This window comes from Canis aureus, chromosome 14 (genome assembly GCF_053574225.1).
Source record: "Canis aureus isolate CA01 chromosome 14, VMU_Caureus_v.1.0, whole genome shotgun sequence".
In the NCBI taxonomy this organism is placed as follows: Eukaryota; Metazoa; Chordata; class Mammalia; order Carnivora; family Canidae; genus Canis; species Canis aureus.
Window position 1 is genome coordinate 48,735,485 of NC_135624.1, and position 25,830 is coordinate 48,761,314.

General features: G+C 41.3%; 1 long non-coding RNA gene across 2 annotated transcripts in view; it reads right to left on the bottom strand.

Moving 5' to 3' along the window:
• Positions 1-465: 465 nt before the first annotated feature.
• Positions 466-25,830, bottom strand: part of LOC144282946 (uncharacterized) — a 53,001-nt gene continuing 27,636 nt past the window's right edge. Inside the window, exons 3-4 of one of the 2 annotated variants that reach the window (XR_013351352.1) lie at positions 13,090-13,204; positions 466-631 (exon numbers count right to left, since the gene is read on the bottom strand). This is a non-coding gene — a long non-coding RNA (uncharacterized LOC144282946). Of the gene's footprint in view, positions 632-12,560; positions 13,205-25,830 lie in introns of those variants that run through there. The other variant, XR_013351351.1, reaches the window with a different exon arrangement.

The following is a 25,830-nucleotide window of genomic DNA, read 5'->3' on the forward strand; positions in this document are numbered from 1 at the left end:
AAGGTGTTCTGGAACTAGACAGCAGTGAGGGCTACACAACATTGTAAATATACTAAACCCCACTGAACTGCGCACTTTCAACAGAATTTTATGTTATGTGACTCATACCTCAAAAAAAGTTGGGTTTTTTAGTAGTACAGAAACAGAATAATTGGCACAAATTTCCCAAGACACTTCAGTCATGACCAAACTAAAGTTTCCATTAGCTCCTTCCTAAAAGCCATTGCTGACATGACTTGATTTTGGGGACAGAAAATACTGTCGCTGTAGCCAGAGAAATTACGATTCTTCCCAGCGTCTCCTCCAGAGCAGCTAACAGTTCTTCACTTCCACCCACACTCGAGGGAGAATGGGCCATGGGGTTACTTAGACAAACTGTGCCACAGCAAGCGGTTAATTTATTTTTGAGCTTTGACAAATCAGATCTGGATTTTAGTCTGCTTAGTGCAAAATGCTTACAGTGTCTCTTTGTTCTAACGCTTGTGTTTTCACTTTGGTGATGCTGGCGTTTGCCTGTGGAATTCAACGACCAATCCAGCTACCAGACAGGTTTTAAAGGCTGTTCTGTTCCAGGGCTGATCATTAAAATAGCAAAATATGTTTGTTTCCCACATCTTCCCATCACTGTAGCCTAGGGAAAAAAAAATAATAACTTTGTATGAAAAGTGAATTTTTATTTCACAGCTTCTCTGGAGATTGTTCAAATAATACGAAGCCTAAGACCAACTTCACTTGAGAAGCAGCATATGAAAATGCCTTTTAGTGAAACAGTGTATTTTCATCTGCAATGTGACCTGAAAGATAAGAAAGACGGGACACATTAGGATGACTGTGGGACCACCTAATTCGTGGGGGCCACAGTGAGTCTGGGCCCTACTTCTCCCATGTGTTACATTCAGAGACTAACTAGTTGGTTTTCAGGGATTTTTAAAAAAAGATTTCATTTATTTATTCATAAGAGACACAGAGAGAGAGGCAGAGACACAGACAGAGGGAGAAGCAGGCTCCCTGCAGGGAGCCCAATGTGGGACTCGATCCTGGAACCCCAGGATCACGCCCTGAGCCAGAGGCAGATGCTCAACCATTGGGCCCCCCAAGGGCCCCTCAGGGATTTTTTAAAAGCTCGTTTATTAGTGAGGCTTATCCAGATAATCAGAACCAATAATATTTGAAAGGGGAGGGGCAGAGGGTCTTATAGGGTTTTGAGCAAGTGATTATGGAGGCTGAGATGTTTCAAGAGCTCCAGTCAGCAAGATGGAGACCCAGGAGAGCTGGTGGTGTACATTCCAGTCTGAAAGCCAGCAGACTCAAGGCCCAAGAAGAGCCAGTGTTTCAATCCGAGTTTGAAGGCAGAAAAAGACTAATATCCCAGCTCAGGTGGTCAGACAAAAAGAGTTCTTTCACAGGGAGGGTGAGTCTTTTTGTTCCGTTCAGCCCTTCAACTGATTGGATGAGGCCCACTCACATTAGGGAAGGCAGTCTGCTTTACTCAGCCTACAGATACAAATGTTAATCTCATCCAAAAATACCCTCACAGACACACTCGGGATAATATTTGAGCAAATATTTATGCACCGTGTGGCTCAGTCACAAAATGAACCACAACTTGGCAACCCTTTGTTAAAACTGTATCTAAAGCAGAAGTCAAATGTGTGAAATAAAGGAAAGGAGATGCTGTACCCCTTGGAAGATTTATTGTAGGGTCACCCTACCTCCTCATCCTGTGATGATCCTAAGGGTGGATGTGGAATAAGAGGCAGGACAGCCACTTGCCCAAATGCCAATCTCTAAGGGAGCACTAGAAACCTAAAACATCATAGGAAAAGGAAACAATTGCTGGTTTTAGATCAGCATCCATCTTCCCATCACGCATGGTGGTTTTTTTTAGCTGATCATCATGCCACTCCAAAGAAAGGTCATATAACGTAGGCATTTCTGTGACTGGGGACTGGCCAAAAGGATGAAAATAAAGTGATGTGGGCCACTCTAGGTCCTGGCCTTAAGGGGAGAGGATGCGCATCCTCCTTCTTCTTTCCTCATTCCCAATGGCTGGAGTACAAACATGGTGGTGAGTCATCTTGCGCCATGTGGATAGGAACACCCCACACAGTTGGTGGGACAGGAAGAGAGAAGGTGTCTAGACTCCCAGTGATCTCGCAGAGCAGAGCTGCCATACCAGCACAGATTTTTCAGTGCGAGAGAAATAAACTTTCTATTTCATTCACGCCACTGCTATTTTTGTATTTCTGTGACATGGAATTGAAATTATATCTTAACAGAAAAATGAAGAATTTCTCCAAGGGAGAGTAATAGGTGTGTTTAGAAGGAATACCTGGAGAGGTGAGATCCTTAACAAAGCACATGCTGAATGGAGACGTTGTACATCTGTGGGGTAGGCGCGTCGGGTCAACGCCTACTGCGACTTCCTTCCAAAGAGATTGACGATGACCATCAGCCATCCACCCTCTCACAAACAGGACAAGCCTCTTTATTCGGAGAAGACTCCAAATAAATCTAAACAAATGTTTTTAAAACCTAAATAAGGAAGAGGAACTAAAGTACGAGCAGGTGCAAATCACTCTGTGTCCCCATCCAATCTTGAGGGGCCGCTCTAGGGATTTGGTTAGAACTCCCCTCAAAGTCACCGAAGGATATGGTTCCTAAGTCCCCACCCACCATCATCGCTCTCTGTAAATTCTTTCTAGACAACAGAGTCCCAGGCCCACAAGCATCATTCAAATGGAAGAAGCAATTAATGTCACCTCTTCTGGGCAACACAGAAAAACAGCTCCTGGAAAGTTGTCTGTGCTTTACCGTCCTTTCCTATATTCTCCTTAACCCCCTTCAGTCAGACTTGGCATTTTAGCTCTCTGTTTACATTTTTTTAGTTTTTATTTTCATGAAAGTATAGTTGATATATAGCCCGTATATGTTGGCTTCAGGTGTGCAACACAGTGATTTGTCGATTGCAGAGACCACAATAGGCTCACGACAGTACAGTTACCATCGCTCAGCGCACAAAGTTATTACAATATTACTGATGATGTGTCCCATGCTGTTCTTTTTCTCTCTGTGACCTACTTATTTTATAACCGGAAGCTTGTACCTGATAATCCCCTTCACCCACTTCACCCATCTCCCTACTCCCCTCCTCAATGGCAACCACGAGTTCGTTCTCTATATTTATGAGTCTGTTTCTCTTTGTGTTGTTTTTCTTAGTTCGTTTGTTCTATTCCTCAGAGTTGACATACAAGTGAAATCATATGGTAATTTGTCTTTCCCTATCTGACTTATTTCACTTCGCGTAACACCCTCCAGGTTCAGTCACGTTGTCACAGATGGTAAGACTTCATTCTGTGCATTCTCACATTCTTTTTTTTTTTTATTGGTTTTTTTATTGGCATTCTCACATTCTTACGTATCTTTTCTTTTAAAGTTGCCAATGGCTTCCATCTTGGAGAAATGGGTGGGCAGTTGTTAGCACGTTTCTTAGTGTGTCTCTAAACAGAACACAAGGTGGTTGGTGTTTCAACTCCATGAATTTACTAAATGCCACTGAACTGTTTACATTAGAAAGGTTAATTTTTTTATTTAAAAAACAAATACAAAAAAAAAAACAAATACATAAAAAATAAATAAATAAACAGAGTATGACTTGATCATTCTGTCTTCTTTGACATACATCCTGAATGTGTCTTTGTCCTCCTGGTTTTCTTGTCTCTGGTTAATAATTCTCAATGTTCTTTGATGGCTTTCCTTTACTGCCTGAAATTCTCAGTGTTAGCATGCGTCTTCAAGCCTTGGTCCTCAGATGTCGCCTATACTTTGAGTATCTGAGTGATCTCATTCAGTCCTGTGGATTTAAACCTCATTCCTCTATAGTGACTCTCAAATTTATAGCTCCAGCACCAACCTGCACTTTAGACTCACCCAAAACACATATCACTTTAATATCTCCACGTTGGCATCTAACAAGAAATCGGAGCCATAACGTATCAGAACTTGGTTTTATAAATGTATGCTCAATTTAAATAGCAAGTAAATTTTACCTATAGTAAATTACATTGATTTTAAGTATAAACTTTGAGAAGTTTTGCTAGATGTATATACCTATCTATAAAAGCTATCAAGACACAGAAACTTTTTAGCACTCCAAACAATTCCCTCGTGTTATTTTCTAGTCAACCTCCCTCCTCTCTGCCCCGAAGAAGCAACCACTGCTCGGATGACTATAGCAAGGATTGATGTTGTCTCTCCTGGAAATTATTGAGAAACAGATAATAATACATTGGATTGCACTGTGCTTATTTCTTCCTTCTGTCAGTTTTGCTTCATGTTGTCATGAAGGGCATACCTATCTATGATTCACTTGTCTTCTTCATGGACTGGCCTTTTTATCATTATGAAAAGTCTTTCTTTAGCTCTGGTAACCCTCCTCATCTTGAAGTCTACTTTGTCCAATACTTTGGCCAAATCTGCCTTCTTAGTATTAGCATTTATATATTTTTCTATCCTTTTGCTTTCAAACTATCTTAGTCTTCATAGTTAAAGTAAATCCTTTATAATTTTTCTTTTAAAAAAAAAAGAGTCTGACAATCTCTGCCTTAAATTAGTGTGTATAGACCATTTACACTTACTCCAATTATTTATATGGCTGTGTTGATATCTACCATGTTAGTAATTTTTTCTATTGATCCCATTGGTTTCCCTAGGGATTTTAACATGTGTCCTTAACTTTCACAACATACCTTGAATTACTATGATACCATTTAATGTGTAATGTAAGAATCTTACAAGATTAAAATTCCATTTACAATCCCTATTATCCTTTATGCTATCATAGCATTATATTTTACTTCTACATTTGTTATTAAACTCAAAATACATGTTTTCACTTAAAATAGTCAGTTGTAATTTAAAATAAGGAGATAAAGCAATTAAACAAAAAACTTTTCTATCTAACCACATTTATCCGTTTCATTTTCTTCATCACTTTTGAATATCCAACTGGATATTATTTTCCTTCTATCTGAAGAGCTTCTTTCAGCATTGCTTATAGTATGAATGAGCCTATTTGCAAAGAATTCTCTCAGCCTTCTTTTTTATGAAAGCATATTGATTTTACCTTCCTTGTTGAAGGATATTTTTAGTAAGTATAGAATTTGCAATTGACAGGCTATTTTCCTTTCAGGATTTTGTTTTTAAGATTTTATTTATTTATTCATGAGAGACACACAGAGAGAGGTAGAGACACAGGCAGAGGGAGAAGCAGGCTCCCTGCTGGGAGCCCAATGTGGGACTCTATCTAGTGTCTCCAGAATCAGGCCCTGGGTTGAAGGTGGCACTAAACTGGTAAGCTACCTGGGCTGCCCCTCCGTTTGGGATTTTAAAGACATTGTTCTTCATCTTCTGAGTCCCTGGTTTCTGATGAGAAGTTAGCTGTCATTATGTTCACTGTTCTCCTGTACGTGATAGAACTTTATCCTCTGGCTGCTTTTAAGATTTTTCTTTCTGTCTTTGGTTTTCAGCAGTTTCATTATCATGTGTCTAGGTATGTTTGTCTTCATGATTGTCTTCTTCAGGATTATTGAGCTTCTTGATTATGTGTGTTGATGTTTTTCACCAGATCTGTGCCTTTTTTTTTCCACTAATGTTATAGACACACTGGCCTCATGACTATTCCTCAAATAAGCCAAGTTCCTTCATTGTCTTTGCATGTACTCTTTAGTACAGATGTCACAGATGTCACCTCTTCAAAAAGGTCTTCCCTGGCAGCTCTCTCACTTTTTATCTCTTATCCTACATTTTTTTTGTAAGATTTTTCACCACTTAGCTTTATAGTCTATATATACTTGTTTGTTTTCTACTGTCTTTCATCAAATTCCAGAAGGCAAATGACTTTATCTTATTCATCATCATATTGTCTATAACAATGCTTGGAGGGGCACCTGGGTGGCTTAGTGGTTGAGAGTCTATTTTCAGCTCAGGGCATGATTCTGGGGTCCTGGGGTCGTGTCCTGCATTGGGCTCCCCATGGGGAGCCTGCTTCTCCCTCTGCCTGTGTCTCTGCCTGTTTTTCTGTGTCTCTCATGAATAAATAAAATATTAGAAAAAAAAAAGATGATGCCTGGCAACTTGTAAGTATTCAGTAAATATCTGTTATCAATTGAGTACCTCAAAGCAATGTACTCTCAATCATACAATATATAATGGTTTCCTCCTAAATTAGACTCCTGGGAAGATAAATTCCTTTGACTTACATAATTCTGAGAGGTCCTTCATAGGGAAAGATGGAAATATCTTTCCATGGCTTCTTTGACCGGTCTTTAAAACTTTTCTGTGATCTCGTAAAAGAAATTTTGCCAATGATAGGAAAGTGAGGGACATCTCCTCAAAAAAATTTTTTAGACCATATACTCATACCTGCCTCCACTAATACACTCGTGAGACTATGAATCTGCTGGCCAGTCAAATAGAGAGAGAGAAAATCTTTCTAGGAGCTCTTGTATCCATGTCCAGAGGCTGGCTGGCATGTGACTGCCACTCTAGTGCCAAGAGACAGCTATGCTAACATGTATTTCAAGAATGAATATGTCACTGGGTGAGAAAGTCTGTCACGATTTCCCTGATTTTGTTCTCTGGTGATAAAAAGAGAACTTTTGGATAATTGAAACTAGCTCAACTCATTGCAACTTACGAAATATTTCTCGAGCAGTCACTATGGAACGTGTGTCACGAAAGAGGGGAAGCCATGAATACCTACGTCATGGCCTTCAACCAGGTTAGAGTTACAGGAATCTAGGGTAGGCTAGCCTAGTTTAAGTGCAAAGTGCACTTCTTTTTAACTACACTTCTCATTATTTTGGATGACGAATAAACTTTTTCCCCAATATGGTGGTGTTTTGCTACCATATTTAAAATAAGCCTAAATGAAATGCATCCCCTTTCACATTGGCAGAATGTGTTACAATAGCTTTTCTGGAATTATAATTATCTATTGTCCTCTTTTGCTTTCTCTGTGAAAACATGCTATACTTTCATTGGGAACATGCAGGAAAAACCTACAGAAATTCAGCTGCACTGATCTAAGGGGGCTGTCAACCTCAATAGTTTGTTTGTTGCCTTAGTCACAGTAATTATGGAACAATAGCTTTTAACAATCCCAGTGGAGGAGGTCTCTTGCTTTGACCTTGTTTCTGCCTGTTTCTTCACTGATAAGAAAGATAAATTAGGCTTACAGCTACACCAGACCTTTGCTTCATTTGGAAAGGTCACATATCCCAGTCAAACTAAGGACCTGATGTTTAATTGCAGAGCCAAGAAGCCAAAGGGCTTACCGTTCTAGTTTGCATTGCTGCATTTTACAGCTAATGTTGGTACCATGCCAAAGTGGTCTAACTCTAGAAATGTGGTTCCCAAGGAGATAAATTCCTCTGTGCTGCAGACTCCTGAGAGGCCCTTTATGGTAAAAGATGAAAGTCTAAGTAGAAATATGTTGTCTCTTGTTGGGTGATTAACACCACGCATCTTCGTATTTCCATTAACGTAGATGGTCCAAGTGTGTTTAAAACCTAAATACACACTGCATTTAGTTATTTTCGTGAGTCAGTGATTCAATCACTGAAATTAAATTTCCTTGCCGGAAGTGGTTCAGCTTATGACTGATTGATTCCAGCTCCTTCCTTTTTTCTCTCCCTGCTGCCACCCTCCACCCCCAACCATAAAGCCTGCATCATCAAAACCCTGGAAACTTGACCTCTCCCTAAATTTCATCAGCTCACACAACAAGCACAGACCTTCTCCTTTCAGATTTTACATTTACTTTAAACACTCTGCATACAAAAACTCTAATGTTTGTTCATCCAACTGAGAAGGGCTTTAGTATTTATTCCAAATTAACAAAGAACTAAACAGGAGGCAGAGGAAAGAAAGAGGGAGAGGGAAGAGGGTAAGGAAGAAATTAAGAAGGAACAGGAGGAGGAGGAAGAAGACAAAAAGACTAGCAAGTCAGTCTCTGAGAAGCCAAATGGAGTAAGAAAAAAATCCCTATTCTTTCTCACCTTCACCAAGTTAACACATCTCTATGTCTCAGCTCTCAGCAAAGCTGTCACTTTCACTGGGAAGCCTTCCCTGGCTTCCCAGGCCAGGTGACACCTCCCGTACAGGTTCCCTTGACACTTGTACCCCTCTTTCCTACTCTCTAAGATAGACTATATGCTGGGGGACAAAACAAGTCTCAGTCGATTTAAAAAGATTAATATTATACAAAATATCTTTCTTAACGATAGAGCAAAATCAGAAATCAATAATGAAGAAAGTCTGGACTATCCACGAATATGTGGAAATTAAACAGCACACTTTTTTTTTTTTTAAGTAAGTTGCCATATACCAGTGGGTCACATGGGGATCAGCAAAGTGTCAGGTCACTGGGAGGACAACACTGCTGGGAAATGCACGGGAAGCATGCTGGTAGCCATCATTGGAAGCCCAAGGAGCAGGCAAAGAGCTATGTATCTTTTCTCCTAGAACAGTATACACTGTTCCCCTCCAAAGACAAGACCATGGTCTACAGCTGCTGACTTAGCTCTCCCTTGGGGGTTCCTTGGTGTGAGCCAAGAAGTGCTGGCCTATGTCTGATAGGGAGCTGCATCCCCTTGTCCCTGGCCAGGACAGATCTCCTCCTTCCCTGCCCCCCAACTAACTCTTCTAAGATGCACCTGCTCCTTGCCAAACCCCAGCCCAGGTGAAGGTGGATCATGACCTCCTTCTTCCTCCATATTCCCACATTCTCTCTAGGTCTGCTTATGTCCTACACTCTTGCTTTTCCTCAAGATTTGCCTTTGAGTCTCAAAAAGTCTATTTTAGTAGCTTGTTTTATTTTCTAAGCTTGAACTTTGATGTTGGATATCACTTTTTATTCCCTGTCTACTAATCCCTTCTGCAGGCAACGTGTTCTCTCGGGCTGACAAGGGGGTAACTAACTTTCAAGTGATTAGGTATAAAAAGCAAAATGATTAATATTTTTCAATAGTATCCTGATTTGGTTTGTTTTTGATTTTAGGTTTCATAGGTTATTTCTGCGGCATTCAATTCCCACTCCACTTGTTTGATATGAAGTATGCAGTAGAGGAGTTTTTGTTGTTATTTTTTAAACCAAGAGTTGTCTAGCTAATTCATTGAGCAATTGTTGTTTGCTCACCTGCTATGGAAAGCACAGTTTAGTTCTGACAATTCAGTGCTATTACATTATCCTTGGCATTGCTTTTTATTTTTCTTTTATTTTCTTTTTCCTTTGACTCTCTTCACTCATTTTTTCCTCTCCTCTACCCACTTGCCTCTGACAATCTGACAACTACCAATCTCTTCTCTATATCTATGAGCTTGGTTTTTTGTTTTTGTTTTAGATTCCACACATAAAAGAGATCATTTGCTTTTCTCTGTCTGGCTTACTTCACTGAGTATAGTGCTCCTGAGATCTATCCATCATGTTGTCATGCATGGAAAGATTTCATTCTTTTTTATGGCTGAATAATATTCTGAGATATAGATATATAAATATCTATATCTCAGAATATTATATATCTCAGATATATATATATATATATATGTATATATATATATATATATAATCCTGTGGCTCTAGCAGCCCCTCCTGAAAGCCCAGCACAGTAGGTGCAGCAGCCCCCAGCCACTGCCTGGCCCAAAGCACCTGCTATTCCTGGAAGCTGAACTCAACATGGCCTGTGAGGACTCTTCTCCAGCGCCCCAGCCTCTCCAAGGCTCTTTGGTCTCTCCTTTCCTGTCTCTGTAGGGTTGGACTTCCCAGTTTCACAGATCACTCCCCCAGTTACATACACACACACACATATACACACATGGGCACGCATGTACATCACACAACACTGGCATGGAGATACACCTGCTCATGGTATCTTGGAAACATCCCCCAACATTGCTGCTTTGTTATCAATAAAAGATTAACATTCAAAGTATATATATATATATATATATATATATATATATATATATATATATATATATACATATATAGTCCCTACAATTTATTTATCCATTCATCTATCAATGGACATTTAGGTTGTTTACGTATCTTGGTTATTATAAATAAAGCTGCAATAAATACGAGGGTGCATATATCTTTTCAAGTTAGTGTTTTCATTCTCTTTGGATAAACACCCAGAAGTGTAATTGCCAGATATCATGGTAGTTCTTTTTTAAATTTTTTGACAGTGTGCTTAAACAATATAGTCTTAAACAAAGAAAAAAAGACAAAGGAAATTAGAAAGTACGTTGGGATGAGTCAAAACTAAAAGACAGCATACCAAACATGCTGCAAAAGCAATGCTCAGAGAGAAATTTAGAACTCTAAGTTCCTATGTTTAAAAAAAAGAAGAGGGGTGAACTTGGGTGACTCATTTGTGGGATGGAGCCCCTCATCGGGCTCCACGCTCATGTGGAGTGCGCTTGAGATTCTCTTTCCCTCTGCCCTTCCTGCTCATGCTTTCTCTCTCTCTCTCAATCTCTAAACCAAATAAATAAATCTAAAAAAAAGAAAGTATAAATATCTCAAATCTCTAACATTACTTTCCAGCTTAAAGGATTAGGAAAATGAAAAAAAGAGCAAACCTAACCCAGAGAAAACAGAAGGAAGAATGTAATAAAAGAGAAAAAAAAATAGACTTAACTGTAGAGAACAAACTTGATGGTCACCAGAGGGGAAGTGGGTTGTGGGATGAGTGAAACAGGTGAAGGGGATTAAAAGGACACTTATTACGATGAGCACTGAGTAATGTATAGAATTCTTGAATCACTATATGGTACACCTGAAACTAATATAACACTGTACATTAATTATACTGGAATTTAAAAAATAAAGTAATTAATTTTAGAAAATAAAAAAAATTAAATGGTACAACTACAGATCTTCCTCGACTTACAATGGGGTTACGTTCCAATAAGCCCATCATCGGTTGAAAATGCATTTTAACACACCTCACTTACCAAACACCATGGCTTAGCCTCGCCTACCTTAAATGTGCTCAGCATACTTACAGTAGCCTGCAGTGGGGCAAAATCGTGTAACACAAAGCCTGTTTATAAGAAAGTGTTGAGTATTAGGTGTAATGTGTTGACTACTGTATTGAAAATGAAAAACAGAATGGTTGTGAATGTATTGGTTGTTTACTCTCACAATCACACAGCTGACTAGAAGCTGAGGCCTGTCACTGTCCCACATCAGGAAGAGTATGTACCACATATCACCAGCCCTGAGAAAAGATCAAAATTCAAAAATCAAAGGTTGATTTCTACTGAATGCGTAACGCTTTTGGAGCATTGTAAAGTTGAAAAATGTTGAGTCAAACTATTGTAAGTTGCAGACTCTGCACTTGGGGAAACTCTTTGGCAATTTCTTAAAATGTTAAGCAGACACCTAGCTCTTGGCCCAACCATTTCTCTCCTCGGTATTTACCAAAGAGATATGAAAGCTGATGTCCATCCATAGACTTATATATGGATGTTCACAATCCCAGTGCCATTCAGCAAGTCTCTTAGTCCATCTTTTGCTATAAGCAAAAAACATAGAGTGAGTAGTTTATAAACAGTGGAAATGTATTTATCTGTTATACTTCCAAAGACTGAAAGTCTGTGATCAGAGTGTCGGCATGATGAGGGGAGGGCTCCCTTCCTGGATGCAGACTTGTCATTCTATCTTCATGTGGTGGAAGGGGCAAGCACACTCTCTGGGATCTTTTCTGTAAAGGCACTAATTCCCCAATATCTCAGTCCCCATGATCTAATCACCTCCTGAAGACCCCACCTCCTGGTGACATCACCTTGGGGATTAGGTTTTTAACATATGAATTGGGGTGGAGAGGTGGGGCCACATGCATTTAGACCACAGCCATAGGTGAAGGGAGCTGCAAATTATGCTATATCCACACACTAGAATACTCAACCATAAGAATGAATGAGGTTTTGATACATGCAAAAACATAGGTGAAGGGGCACTTGGGTGGCTCAGGGGTTGAGCATCTGCCTTCAGCTCAGGTCACGATCCAGGGGGCCATGGGATCGAGTCCCACATCAGGCTCCCCTCAGGGAGCCTGCTTCTCCCTCTGCCTGTGTCTCTGCCTCTCTCTGTGTCTCTCATGAATAAATAAATAATTTTTTTAAAAAAATAGGTGAATCTCGAGATAATTATCTTGTGAAAAGAACCAAGATATAAAAAAAAAGTGCACCAAGTCTTTGATTCCATTTATATAAAATTCTAGAAAATGCAAACTAAAATAGAGTGACAGAAAGATCACTGGTTGCCTAGAAATGAGGGAGGTAGGAAAGGGAGGGAGGGTAGGAGGGCTTTAAGAAGGAACACTTTTGGGAACATGGTTATATTTATTACCTTGATTTGGGGTGATGGTTTCACAGATGTATTCACATGTCAAACTCAGCAAATTGTAGAACTTAAACATGGGTGTTTTATTGTATCTCAATTATACCTTAATAAAGCCATTTAAAGAAATAACAGTGTTTTCTAAAACAAATTAGTAAGAAAGGTGTCATTACTTGATATTTCTGCGCATCCATCTGTTTTATGTCACACTTAATAAAAGCTGGATTCTCATATCTGCTTGCTGCATTTAATATGTTGAGTTATGTTTTTTCAGTTTAAGTATATAAAGAAAATCCACCTTTGCAAAAATATATAATTGGAAAAGGGGGAAATATTTTAGTAACCTTTTCAGATAGATAATGGTGGGTATTTCCTTGATACCACATGAAAACTTGACAAGTGATAGTTTCTGAAAAGTTAGTTGCAGTGTGGAATCTGAAACCAGATTAATGAATTTTTCATACCCTGTTATTTTAAAATCCCATGGTTCCTCTTATAGCGTGAATGCTCTTTTTCCATGCATAGTTTTATAACAGGCATGCATTGGTCATTTGGAAAATATTGGTTCACTGAGTTACACAGATCTCTCAAATATTGACACATTTTATATATATATTTCAATAATACACCGCGGATCGTATCAAAAAGTCTTGCAAGTATTGGAAAGCTGTCAAACTCACTGCAGTGAAGACAAGTTTTCCCGAGTTTCTAATTTTCCCTTGAAAGCTCAAGTTTTTATCATTGGCAACAGATACGTTGTTCCTCTCGAAGTGACAGCCTCTTTTCATTCATTTTCTGGAAAAAAAAAAAAAGCAAACATTCAAATCTAAATAACCACAGTTTCCAAGTCAGTTCTTCTCTTAAAAACTACCCCTAAGGGGGATCCCTGGGTGGCTCAGCAGTTTAGCACCTGCCTTCGGCCCAGGGCGTGATCCTGGAGTCCCAGGATCGAGTCCCACATCAGGCTCCTGGCATGGAGCTGCTTCGCCTTCTGCCTGTGTCTCTGCCCACTTATTCTTTGTAATGAATAAATAAATAAAATTTTTTTAAAACTACCCCTAAGGATCATGGGTGGTTCATCTTGTACCATCGCACAAGGGCTTTTCTTTGAGACCACCACTATCCTTTGGTATATACAGCAAAGGGGCTTGGTGCATACTCCCATTCACCAGACCAAACGTTAAAATGCTATTGACTCAAGGGGTTGACATTTGGTGTAGTTAGTTTTCACATCGAGAACATTCTTAAGTGAACTGGTCATTCTGTCTAGACGAGTGCATGATGGTACAGTTTGGTGCCACTGCTTCCACATGTACTGCAGCTTTGCGGCTTCACTCACCATTGTTTTTGAACTATCAGTCCAAATGTTAATTCAGTGAAGAGGAGTCTCTGGGACCCCCGTGGGTCCACAGACCACATTTTAAGAACCACCTCCCCAGCCTACAATTACAGTGCTCATGCTTAACCCTCATCATCCTGCCTAGAAATCAGGGTGCCCTTAACAAAACCAGCCAAGCTTCCAAGGTCCTACTCACTCATCTATCTCGTAAGTGTTTACTGAGTGACTACTCTGGGCCAAGTCCAATTCTAGGTGCTGAGAAGAGAGTGAACAAAACATAAGTCTTGTCCCCTTCGATCTTATATTCTAGGAGGGGGAGACAGACCACAAACAAACCAAAGTCAATATTTAGGATGCCTGATGATGATAAGCATTATGGGAAAAACACAGTACAGAGATGGAGATGCTAGAAGGGGGTCTCCTTTAACAGAGTGTCAGGGAAAGTCCTCTGAGAAGATGCTTGAGCAAAACCCCAGAGGAAGTGAAATTGCTGACGGGGCTGTATCCTGGGGCAGGAGCATTTCCCAGCGTGAGGAGCGAGTGCAAGTGCAGTAGATGCTTGGCTCCTTGGAGGGACCACAAAGAGGAGGTGTGGCTGGAGGAGGTTGTAATGTCAAAGGTGAACAGGGAGCTTTGTGGGCCAGTGGGTTTTCATCTAAATAGGATGGGAAACCATCAAACTTTGACCAGGTGAATAACATGACCCATTGAATGTTTTCTAAAGATCTTTCCAGCTGATGTGTTAAGAATGGACATTAGGGGGGCACCTGTGTGGCTCAGTGGGGTAAGCAGCAGGCTCTGGTCTACTCTCAGGGTCCTGGGATTGAGCCCCCTGTGGACTCTGCACTCAGCGGGGAGTCTAGTTCAGGATTCTCTCTCTCTCTCTGTCTGCCTCTCCTCCCCTCAAATAAATATATAAATTTAGAAAAATAAAAAAGAGTGGACATTAGAAGGTAAGGATAGAAGCATGGGAACCAGGGCAGAGGCTATTGCAGAGCCCCAAGCACCAGAGCGGAGCAGGATACACTGTAAAGGAAGAGCCAGTCGAATAGTGTAAGAGAGAAGAGAGGCATTTAACACCAAAATGTGGGCCTGGGCAGCTAGGAAAATGGAGTAGCCATTTACCAAGTTGAGGAAACAGGTGGGGTGGGATTAGAGGCCGGAGGAGGTGAAGAGCTCTGCTGTAGACATCTTAAGCATGGGCTACCTTTGGCCATCCAGTCTCCCTACGCCCTGTAGTCACCTTGCAGCACAGAGTTGCTTTATGTCATATGACATAAACCAGGGCCGGTTTGACAGGCATGCAACTTGCGCAGTCAGACAGGACCCACTCTCAGAAAGATCCCATTCTTTTTTTTTTTTTTTTTAAAGATCCCACTCTTAATTTAATGCTCTGCCCTCACTGTCTTGAAATTCCTAATAATTTTAACCCTGAACTTCTGCTTTCTAGGTGAAACCCAACAGGGAACTGGAGCCTGCCTGTGAGCCACAGAGATACCCTGGGAGCCACTCTGGCTCACAGGTATGGGAGGCAGCTGGGCTCCTGAGCCCTGGGCCTGGCAGCCTGCAGAGTGTGCATGCACCTACCTGAGGGCGGCGTGGAGGCCGCCTCCAGACTAGCAGGGCTGAGAGCTGGCCACAGGTGGGTCGCTGTCACTGAGGCAGAGCAGCAGTGGCGGTAACCCCAGTGCACGTGGCCGTGGCTGCAGGAGGAAGCAGGGCTCTGCCCGGTGACAACGATGAGACCCTTGCTGGGAGGCAGCTCGCCTGTCCCTCCCCAGAGTCCACCCCTGCAGCGGCAGCACAGATTCTAACTTTCGGGCCTGAGCCCCAGGACCGGCCGTGCTGACTCTCAGGCAGTGACCTTTGCCAGTGAATTATTACAAAACAGAAGCATACACGTGGATTTGCAATGAAGATAACCACGTTATCAGAATTCTTCAAAGAAACTCCAGTTTTGAAAACTGATGGAACATCACAAAGCAAATATCTGCGGGCTTAGGAATTAAAATGTAAAGATGGTCACATTTGATAGAAAACAGCACTAGTTTCAGATCAAGCTTCGGACGAGCCTATTATTAATGAGGAAGATAATTTTAAAGGGAACTTCTGCTGTGTTGAAGCAGAACAGGCATTTTGAATTATGCCTGCATCACGAAGCCACCCTTAGAGGAGCCTGGGTGGCTCAGTGGGTTGAGCATCTGCCCTCAGCTCTGGTCATGGTCTCAGGGTCCTGGGATGGAGCCCTGAATGGGGCTCCCCAATCAACCAAAATCCTGCTGCTTCCCCTGCTTGTGCTCTTTCTCTCTCTCTGTCAAAAAATAAATAAAATCTTAAAAAAAAAAAAAAAAAACTAAGCCACTCATAGTTTCCTTCACTACACCCCCACACGCTACAGGAACCATCAGAAGAAACATTAAAATGTTATTGTATAAATTTATACTGAAAATTAAACTCAGACTTATGCAAAGCAGATTTATATGAAAGGTTAAATCCTTTTAGAAAAATTGTTCTGTGAGAATCATTAGCTCTAGATGTACTAAAAATTATAGTTTGAAAGAATTATCAGAATGCAGGCCAGCGTTGTTTGAACTATAATCTTAATAGCTCCAACAACAGTAATGTCGACAGAAAAAAAAACCTTCTCAAAATTGAAAATGATGAAAAATTTGTTGCAATCTTGCAATTTGTCAAGAGCAGCTGATGTCTTTCAATTATATCAATTAAAAAATAAAGTTACTAAAAGTACAAATTTTGAGACACTAATAAATTTGCAGAAAAGTGAGGCAGAAAAAAAACTTATGATCAATCAAAATCTCACATTAATAATGTATTATGTTATGTTATATAAAAAATATAACACTGTAATAAAATTTTTGCTGCTTGCAAGTTTACGTTGTCACTCATTTATTACTCCTACCCCTATTTCATTTTATAAGTAATAGATGGTTCTAATGGAAAATGCTTTATATTTTAATAACTATAATGGCACTTTTCCCCTGGTTTTGACACAAAAGTCTCCTGTCTGACAAAGCCTGGCCAAATCTTTGCTGGGTGTCAGTGTACTCCAACCAGAAGCATACTTCTGACTCTCCACATTGCCCACAAACGAACAGAGCAAGGACTGGAGTAGACCTTTTGTCTTCAGGGATCTGCCTAACTGGCTGAGTGGTGCACAATCTCAAGAATATTCTAGCTTCTTTCACTGGCAACACCAGGACACTTAGAAATGACTTTTTCAGGGTATCGATTTGAGTATGGAGGCTAAGAGACACAACAAATTGTCACACACATAGTTTATTTAACTATGACCACAGTCATCTCAGAGTACGGATATTCTTTCTACACAAAAGTAATTTGAAAAAAAAAAGTAATTTGACTCAAGACCTATATAAATGTCATTGAGGTCAAAGTGTAATGAAGGAACTTATTCATAAGACTTATAGGTTCCAGCTGGAGTCCAAAAGATAGCCTGATATGTCTGGGACATTTGGCAAATTGGTGGGGTGGATCTTCCAAATATTGACCACCAGAGGAAGATGCTAGATAAAACCAAGTAAAGCACCTGTAGTGACTCGAGATGAAGAGTGGCTGTTTAGAGCATGGTGGTGGTAACTTGGCTCCCTCTCTGTTCCAAATTGGGTCCCAGGGTTAAAGAGAGCAACGGAAAAGCCATAGAAGCTACCTGGCTGAAGGGTATAATTGGAGCCCAAGCAACAGTAGCATGGAGTATCTTTAACAGAGTGTGGCACGATGCAAGTACAGACAACCACACAGTGGGACAAGGTTATTTGTCAGCAAGGGGCATGGCTTCTGTACACGTTCATCTACCTTCCTTCTGTTCTCCAACCAGCAGCCAGAAGAATCTCTAGAAAATAGACAAGTTCCGCCTAGAACCTTTCAGATTAATCTAAGGACATAGGATAGTATGTCATAGTTCTAGGATAAGATCTTGAGATGAAAGCCAAGCATAAGCCACCATAAAATGTCCACTGAACTGCTATGCAGAAGACAATGGGGGAAATTATTCTTACTCCTGGAAAAGATGAAGAAACAGGTGTCCCATCCCCAATCGTCATAGGGTGTGGGACATCCATCATGCGTAGCACAGAGCACAATCAGGTAGCAGCTGGTAGCCAGAATTCAGAAGAGGCCAGAAGAACCAGAGTCCCCCTGTCAGTTGATGGAAATCCCTGCAAGACCGATGGACTTGCACATACCATAGAATGGTGGTGTTCAAATAAATCTCATGTAGATCTCAAGGAATAAGGAGTTCCTGGTTGACACCTGAGGTATGGTTGAATGAGTGGAATGAATGAATGAGAGAGTTAGAGGTGTCCGTTACTTTGAAGCGAGAACGGAGGGTTTTAGCATTTTCTATCCATCAGTAATCATAGAGGAGTCAAGGATGATGCTTGAGTATCAGACACTCCAAAGTGTATCCATTTGATTAGAAACACCTCCTGATAATACTCCTCATCCCCTTGGCACTAGATTTTTCATTATCATGAGTCTAAAACCTTGAAGTCAACCTTGTTTCCTCTCTTCCGCTCATATCACACATCCAAGCTGTCAGCCAATCCTAATGAGTCTACTTCCAAAACATATCCAGAACCCAACTGCTTCTCACCAGTCCACTGCTACCACCTTGGCCCAAGCCACCACAATCTCTTGCCTGGATTATCATGGTAGTTTCTTTACTGATCTCCCTGGTTCCATGCTTGCCTCCCTTGGAATTGTTCTCAACCCTTTTAAAAGTTTTCAGGTTGTGCCACTCTTGCTCAAAACCTTCAGTTGTTTCCATATCTTGGCTACTAAGAAAAATGCCACTATGAACATGGGCTATCTCTTCCAGAAGATTCTTTTATTTCCTTTGGATAAATACCCAGAAGTGGGACTTCTGGATCACTCGGCATTCCTATTTTTAATTTCTTGAGAAACCTCCGTACTGTTTTCCATAATGGCTGCAGGTGACCTTGAAGGATGTGTTCACTGGAAGGGGGAACCCTTTCATGATGTATACATATCAAACATGTTGTGTGCTTTCATTATCTCATAATTTTGTGTGTTTTTTGTTGTTGTTGTTGTTTTGAAAGATCTCACAAGGTTATTTGTCAATTACACCACCATAAGGCTAAGGGGGAAGGAAAACCTGCATCAGCTTCTCATCTCACTCAAAGGGAAAGTTATAGTCCTCACAATGTCCCACAAAGCCCCGTGTGATGCACCTCCCTAGCCCTGCCCCTCCACCTCATCTCCCGTGGTCCCACCCCTCTCTCCACTTAGCCACCCTGGTTTCCTTGCTTTTCCTGCTTGTGTCTCAGGTCATGGCCTAGGCATCCCCTCTTCCTGGAACATTCTTCCCCCAAATAGCTCTATAGCTTCCTTCCTTGCTTTCTTCAAGACTTTGCACAAATGTCATGTTCTCTGTGGAGCCTTCTCTGGGCGCCCTTTACAACTGTGAAGCTGCCAGCCAACTGGGACACTTCCCATTTCCCTTTCCTGCCTCCTTTATCTCTAACTATACATCATCATCTGACATAAGATGGATTTTACATAATGGTTTTATTTATTATCAGTCTCTGCCCAATAGAGTGAAAGCCCCATGGGAGCAGGGATTTTTGTCAATTTTAATCAGAAGTGTACCCCTGACTCCACTCACAGTACCTAACCCTAGTAGATGCTCAATAAATAAATGAACGAATGCATTGGCCATTCTAACTCTTCTATGAGGCGATTTCTCCTTGCAAATCTCAATTTATTTACAACCCTCTTCACACCCACCCTCTCCTGGCAGCTGGCAGCAGCATGTAAAATAAATTATGCTCAGAAAAACACAGCCCATTGTCAGAGCCCCTGGAGCCATTGCTAGGGCAACAGAGATTATGTTTTAGCTAGTTTGGACTCAACTGCTTCCTTTCATCATTTATAAATCTGGAGCTGAGATTATTGGCAGAGAGCAAGTTGACTCAGGCCACCCAGCAGTTAGAGGAGGGACCTTTGATAGGCCCCCCCATGAAGTCTAAAGCCCTGTCCGAGAACCAGCTGGACTCTGGCAAAATCCCCAGAATTCTGGGAAGCTACGCCTCAGCCCACGAAGCGCTAATCTCCCTTTTGGGGCCTGCTGACTGACCATTCCCCACAGAAAAGTCCTTCTCTTTAAACAACAACCATTACGCCAAACCCAGACCAATGCCCCTGCGCTGCTTAGGATATTAATGTTCATCACCTATCCACTGGTTTTGAGATGAAAACAATGAAGGCTCAGGTTAGCTGTGCATCTGTCCATAAAACACAAAAATTACAAGTTGCATTTTGATAACGCTTTCCATAAGAACAGGCTCTGTTGGGAAACATTCTACAACAGGTGAGCTAACCTTGCCTGCCCCGTCTGGGTGCTGACATGGGGTGAGCCTACCAATCCCCAGCAGTTCTTCCTTACTCTAACTCACCAAAACGATAGGATTAGTCAAGAAGACTTGGTGCCTCAACATGGCCGATTTCACCACATTTTATGGGCTGAATTTTATCTTCCCAAATCCATAGGTTGGAAAGTCCCAACCCCAATACCTCAGAATGTAACTATATGTGGAGATATTGTCTTAAAGAGGTGATTCAGTTAAAATGAGGCTGTTAGGTGAGGCCCTAGTCCAATGTGACTGATGACCTTAAGAAGAGGAAGGGGTACATGCACACAGGGGTCAATCACATGAGGACACAGGGAGAAGGTAGCCGTCTACAAGCCAAGAAGAGAAGCCTCAAAGGAAACTAATCCTTCTGGCCCTTGCTCTTGGATTTCCGGCCTCCAGAACTGTAAGAAAATGAATTTTTATTGTTTAAGCCCCCAGGTTCATGGTATTTTATTATGGCAGCCCTAGCAAACTAATACATGACCTTATTTCTCGTGTTTTATTTCTGTTCCTACCCGAGCTACCAAAACCCCGAAATGCTGAAAATTCCGAAGACGTGAGCGCCTTCCAGTGCAAATGCATTTAAGTACCCGCTGCAAAGGTCTTGTAAGTGACTTTAGAAATTGGAGTCCACAAAATAATTTTGCGGCAATGGTGAGACATTTTTTCAAATAAACTTCCATGCCGATATAGAGTAACCTAGGGACAGCCATGTAGTTGATTTGCAGGAAAAAGCTGACCAGAATCTTGCTCTTAGTATTGTTAGGGCACCAGAGCTGGTTGAAAACAAGAGTGCTGACATTTACCACTGAAGGTCATAAACCAAGCTAGAAATGTATTACTTGGCAGTGAGAGTTATCTCTGCTGGGGGCTACACTACTCCTACTTGTTTCTGAGGCATGGCATTCCTCAGCACAAAATGCTGGAAGACATCTTGGCAACTGGTGATCAGAAGTGAGCTGAGAGTGTGGCATCAGATCAAAGGAAGGTGACGGATGGTCACAGAGATGTTCTTCTAGGCCATGGTCCCTGTACCAGCAGAGAGCTCCTCTCCAGGCACCAGTAGTCCTTTCCTGTTCATCTACCCTTTATCCAAACAGGACACGATGAGATTGATTAGACTTCCTTTTTCGAATGACAAACCACCCTGGAGTTGGAGGTTCAGCTGTTCCCAAATTCTTTGAGCCCTTATTTATAGTTTCCCACTTTACTCTCAGACACGACAATGACCCTCTTGTATGTGGATTTGATTAGATAAACACTAAGGGCAGCCACTTCTTCAGGTTTTAGGGAGCACATTATCACTACAATCTCACAAATGAACAATAATACCTGGTTTTCAGTAGGGAAAAAAAGTATGTTCTAGGCACTATTGGTTATTTTATCCCCTTTGTGCAATCCTGGGAATGCCACAGCCCAAAATGAAGCTACCTCTTGCTGCTCTTCCCCTGCTTTGTGCCCAGTCGTGTGTGTGTCCAACTTCTGTGGCAAGTTCCACTTATGGTGGCCAACATCTCTCTCCAGGATACTTCTGTTGTGGGAAAACAGAAATAACAAAAACATCAAGGGATCTAGTCAGAATTTGTTTGGTTGCAAGAAATATCCAAACTAGCTTGAATAAAAATAAGACCTCCTAACAAAGATTCACAGCCTATGGGAAATGGAAGTTGCTGGGTTCACACCTCACCCAGGCATAGCAGCTCCATCTTGGCGCCAGTGCAGGGGTGAGAGGAAGGGACAGTTGCAAGAGCAGGGTTTTCCCAGCATTGCAGCAATGGACTCACCTTCTGTGAGATCTTGTGTAAAACGCACTTCAAAGCCACTTGGGGGTCTAAGAAGAAAAGAAAATCGTTGAAATAGATCTGGATGTGATTTCTGTTTAATTATAAAAAGCACTCCACAGTGTCTTCAGGATGAGTCAGTGTTTTGATTGCATACACCCCCCTCTGTTCATCTTTCCTGTTCTCTCTCCAGCAGCCGTTGGAAGATTGATTAAGAAGAGTCTCTCACAGAGCTCTCAGGCAACCTTTCTGTGTTGCCCTCTCATCTGGTATCTCCACCATTCCTCTTTGTGCTTCGCTTCCATTCTTCCCCCCCACGCTCTTGCTCAGCCAGCTGGCTTGCTCATTGGACAATTTCTGCACCTTCTCACTTAAATGAAACTTGGCCTTGGCATCCCCTCATTGAGCCACAAAGTTTATTCTGTAGGGTCTCTCAGTGCAAATTAGTCACCTCTGTTACTCTCAAGCCAAATTACCAAGAGGAAGAAACTGGTGGCCATCGGGTAGCTGAATAGGTCTACATCTAGCAGCCCTCATGGTGTAAGTAGCACTGAAGAAGGAAGGTGGCCACTTGCTGGCCATAGAGGATGGGGGACAGGAAGTCAGGTGCGAGTTTTGGGTGGCTGGCCTACGTGTTCTCTAATTCCGAGTCTCCCAGCTCTCCCTGGAGATGCTGACCTGGAAGCCGGGGCTTCTGATGCCCATTCAATGCTGTATCCACTACAAACATCTGCAGTGAATATACTAATAGTAGAGTTCCTCTATCCAGAAATAGATCCACACATATGTTGTCACTTGCTGTATGACAAAAGGGCCACCATATCACGGTGAGAAAGGATGGCCTTTGCAATAAATAGTGCTGGAACAATCGAATATTTATATGGTTGGGGAGGGAAAGGAATGAACCCTGCCCCCTACCTCAGGTCACACTCATAAGTTAGTTTGAGAGGATACCAATGTGGAAGGTAAATTATCAAGCTTCTAGAAGAAACATAGAAGAATATTTTTTTCTTGACCTATGCATAGGCAAAGATTTCTTCAACGGTCCACAAAATGCAACTATGAAAGTAAAAAAAAAAATGCTTTTTGATAAATTGGGTCTCAATAAAATTAATAACTTCTATGTTTCAGTATAGTACAGAAAACAGACAAGCCATAGAATGGGAGAAAATATTTGTAATATATAAAACAGGGAAGGAGTCATATCGAGAATATATAAAGAACTACTACAAATCAGTAAGTAAAAGACAATCAATCCAAAGTAAAAATGTACCCAAAAAAAGCCTCTTCTCATAAAAAAAAAGTATCCAATTGGCTTATAAGCTTATGAAAAATTGGTCAACATTATTACTCTCCAGGAAAATTAAAGCCGCAATGAGTTACCACGACACACCCACCAGGATGGCTAAAATTAAAAAGACTTAGATATCAAGCACCGCTACAGATGTCGAGCTCGTGAAACCCTTATACATAGTTGATGAGATCTCAGTCATTTTAGAAAACCATTTTGCAACAACTACTAAAGTCCAACAAACACCTACCCAATGAGCCAGCGATTCCACTCCCTGGTATGTATCCAGAAGGAAATGAGTTCTTGTACCAACTGAAAGGCATATGCCAGTGTGTTCTTAGCAGTTTTATGTGTAATGACCCCATATTGAAAACAATCAAGATGTCCATCAACTGGAGAATGGATTAATTCTGAAATAGTCAGATAATGAAACGCTAAACCCAATTTAAGAGAGAAAAATCTACTGACGCAAGCACAGTAGCCTCACAGACCCGTGGGGTGAAAGAAGCTAGACACAAAAGAGAAATAACTGTGTGATTCCACTGATATGAAGCCCAGAAGAAGGCAAAACCAACAGATTGTGATAAAAATCATAGTAGTGGTCAGGTCTAGTAGGTGGGCACACTTGGGCAGGGAAGAGCACAAGGAAACTTTCTGTAGTTTTGCAGATTTTTTACATCTTGATCTGAGGGGTAGCTATAAGAGTGCATACGTATATAAAACTGTATGAAGCTCTACACTTATGACTGTGCATTTTGTGTACTTCAGCGTACATTTCATTTTCGTACTGCCACAGAAAAGTAAATAAAATACATAAATTCTAAGTAAAAGTCTAAGTGGTGGAAGCAGTGATTCTTTTCTTTTCTTTTCTTTTTTTGTCTTTTCTAGGCTGTGTTCAAAACCATAAGGAAATAAGGAAGTAGAAATTAATAGCATCGAGACAGTAATGAATCACAAATAGTCTTTAAAAGACTCATCACATCACAATATTGGGGGGAGGGGGGTCTTAAAATCACTTGTCAAAAAAATCCATATATTCTTGGGGCACCTGGGTGGTTCAGTCAGTTAAGCATCCGACTCCTGATCTCAGCTCAGGTCTTGATCTCAAGGGTATGGGTTCAAGGCCCACGTTGGGCTCCTTGCTGGGCCTGGGGCCTAGTTAAAAAAGAAGAAAGAAGGAAAGGAAAGGAAAGGAAAGGAAAGGAAAGGAAAGGGAAGGGAAGGGAAGGGAAGGGAAGGGAAGGGAAGGGAAGGGAAGGGAAGGGAAGGGAAGGGAAGGGAAGGGAAGGGAAGGGAAGGGAAGGGAAGGGAAGGGAAGGAAAGGAAAGGAAAGGAAAGGAAAGGAAAGGAAAGGAAAGGAAAGGAAAAGAAAAGAAAAGAAAAGAAAAGAAAAGAAAAGAAAAGAAAAGAAAAGAAAAGAAAAAGAAGGAAAGAAGAAATCCATGTATTGTCTCATACGGCAGTAGAAAACACTGTTCCATTTTAAGTGTTCTGGAAGGCCTTAATTTTTCTCACAAGCTAGCACTCTGTTGGGTTAGGAAAAATGAAGCAGGCAGTTTTTATCTTCTCCAATCTGGAAAACAACAACAACAACACAAAACCCCGAGGGGATTTCTATAAAGAAAGAATAGAATGGATTGTTCCTGCTATTTAACCATGTGTGCAATGACTTCTCGGGTGGGCAATGCAATCACAAAGCAAGTACTTCCCACACTTGGTCTCCTGTTTGTTAGGAAAACAAGAAACAAGATGTGAACGCTGGGGAGATAAATCTTGAGCAGAACTCTGCTCCCAACCCAAGTAATGGAAACAGCTGCCAGTTCCAGACCAAAGGGGAGAAGAGAGGGTGGTGGATACATTGAGATAAAGTCTAGCAGGCACGAGCTCTTATCTGGAAGCAATGTGCAGAAAAGCAGAAATAAACTTAAGCAGACAGAAACACTTGGGTCTGAATGACAGCTTGCCTTTATCCTCACTGCCCTCCCGCCGACCTTCCAGAAAACTAGATTTGCACCTAAGGGAAAAGAGTCTCTGTAAGTTTTCTTTGCCATTATTTATTTTTAAAAAATAAAAATAATAGTACGTAAGAAAATAATAGCATTTTAGAGAGAGGGGCAAAAAGAGTGGGATTGTGGAATAGAAATAAATCTCCAAATATTTCTCAGAGCCTGGTTCCCCTGTGCGTGGGTTATATGGCCTGGGGTGAGGGTCCCCGTGTTCCTGGGCCTTGCGTTCCTCGATTGCAAAACAGGCACACAGCTAGAGCTAGACAGTCTCTATCAGCCCTCTCTGCCCTCACATTGAATTGTATCCCATATTCTCCAATAAAGAACTTCTCAGAAATGTGTGATAAAGTTTTAGAAAGATGTTCATCGTGTGTGTTTTCAAAACAAAGGCTGGTGCTTAAAGGGGCAAGCTTCTGGTGATGTGACATTTGACTCGTTTGGGCATCTCCTCTGGGCTGACGTCATGTGGGTGCTCTTCCTCTCTACATGGGGGCGCTTCCAGATGCCGGTTCTTCCATTATCATCAGCCTCAACTCAAAACATCAACCACCCTTGTTCTATTTCTTTTCCTGCACGGTCTCCGGAGCCCCAAAT